At 37.7% G+C, this 2,152-nt stretch overlaps 1 long non-coding RNA gene across 1 annotated transcript; it reads left to right on the top strand.

Moving 5' to 3' along the window:
* Window positions 1–393: 393 nt before the first annotated feature.
* LOC112811410 (uncharacterized) lies at window positions 394–1,922 on the top strand. Its single transcript, XR_003205043.2, has 3 exons — window positions 394–474; window positions 877–991; window positions 1,669–1,922. It is a non-coding gene; the product is annotated as an uncharacterized lncRNA (long non-coding RNA).
* Window positions 1,923–2,152: the final 230 nt, after the last annotated feature.

Here is a 2,152-nt window from a genome sequence, read left to right on the forward strand (position 1 = left end):
AGCACACAGCACATGCATACATATCCACACAACCGGAGTGAAAATCTGGCCAGCTCATATTCTCAACACTATGTTCAGGAATAAAGTCTTGTAACAGAATTTTAGAAGGCTCAGAGTTTTTCCATGGGGTATGTGAGCTGACAATTTTACTGTGCCTGAAAGCCTGCCCTCAATAACTGTTATGAAATTCATATAATAAGAATATTTCATCAGAAATAAATCCAAAAGGAATTAACCATGTCATATATATCAAAGAGAGGTTATTTGACCATGTCCCTTTTTGTATTAACAATGTCTATTCACCCCTCTATTGTGAATAATTAAGTTGATGTAGCAATATTTTGGAAATTTAAAATGATATCTGCAAGATTATTCATCTATCCTGTCTTTCATTTCTTAGGTAGTGTGTTAAAGCAGGAGAATCAAGGGATCCTTACCTACTACATTCCCAGCAAGGACAACACCTGGGGAAAGGTAATGTAGAAACCATGACCTTCTAACATTTTATATTAAGAAAGCACTAATGATAGGGGGAGTATTTGATATCCAGGCATGTGTAATGGGAGCCTGACATTGTATAAGGAGCAGAAAGGTAACCTAAAGTATGATATTTTCCAAAAGTCCCTAGAATTTAATTGATTTATTCCTTAAATCCCATTATTAATCTCTGTCCATCAAGAGAAGGGGGACAGAGAACTGCTTCCTTGCAGATTCTCAATTATGTTTTCTATCGTTTTCTCATCTCCCCCTTTTGTCCGTCAACATTAACTTGACAGGACTTGGAGGAAGTGCAGGAGAGGCTTATCTGGGTTGGGCACTGGAGGGGAGGACTATAAAAATGGTAACTGCACTTTTTTATTGCTGTTGTTGCTAAAGGTGTTTGGTATTTTGGAAGATGCTAAAGAGCAATTCAATTTAGAAGACTATTCCATCGGTCAGATAACGCTAGAACAAATCTTCCTGGCCTTTGCTAACCCAGAGAACACAGAAGGTGATTATAAAGAAAAGGTACCCTGAGATTCACTCCCAACCAGTGAACTTTATGTCTTCCTTAGACTACTCTGTCTATGCATGGACACACAGAGGGGCACTACTACGTGTGTGCCTATCTTGGTATAAATATATTTACATAATAAAGAGTGCCCCAAAGAAGAACATATGTCACTCTTTTGTAGATTTACATGAGTGGCTCATGTATACAGCATGTGCAAATCTAAAGACATTTGGAGAAATTCCTGTTCATTTTCCTAGAAATATAAAAGAGCGCCATTAATCAGGGTAGGAAAAGGACCTATTCGTGAGCATCCTGAATGTTTAAACAGAAACATCCAGAAATGGTGGTGCTGTCAAATGGGATAGCTTGAAAAGCAAGAGGATTATTTTTCAGTATTGAGTTATGGTTAAGAGGAGCAGTAAGCCTGTATCAAATCATCTTTTGCATGAGTACACACATACACAGGTTTATACCAAAAAGGATGTAATTAAAATCAATACCAAAGCTTAAGGGGTAGGAGTAAGTTGGATTATTATTTCCAAAACTCAAACCAAGATTCTTCATTTGTAAGAGAATCTTTGTACCAAGACATTTAGACTCCAAGAACAGAAGGTAAAACACTTCTTTAAAAATAGTGTGTTTTCTTTCCTATTCTCACCCTACTTCTGATTAAGAGAGAAAGAAGAAGAAATGAAGTGGAGAGGGAGACAGAGAGCTCTTCCGCAGATCTTGTCTGGGCACATGGAGTACACCATAAGCCACATGAGAAATCTAATCACTCTCAAGATTCATGGGCAGATGCGCAGACAAGTAGGGATGACTGTTGTCCACTTGCAAGACAGAAAGCGTCCATGAAGCTACTCTATTTTGAGATGGTTTGTTCAAGGTTTTTATAGCCTCAGTTGGGTTTTGTGAGTAATAAAATGATACCCAGAAGCTATTCTGTGTTTTATTGTTTTGGGGTACAACTTTCTATGGGTTCCACTCCCACACATGACATACATCACCACTGATTTCAGTAAAACAAGGCTCGCCACCTTTAAAAGAGGAGAGGGAACTCATTTGATTAAGCTATTACTTGTATCTAGTCTCACAGTTGGCATCATTAATGACTCTTTTTAAAATTACTTTAATGTGGTAGTCTCTTTCACTGTTCCT

This window comes from Callorhinus ursinus, unplaced genomic scaffold, assembly GCF_003265705.2.
Source record: "Callorhinus ursinus isolate GAN/ISIS: 27379988/994484 unplaced genomic scaffold, GSC_fseal_2.0 scaffold85, whole genome shotgun sequence".
Classification (NCBI taxonomy): domain Eukaryota; kingdom Metazoa; phylum Chordata; class Mammalia; order Carnivora; family Otariidae; genus Callorhinus; species Callorhinus ursinus.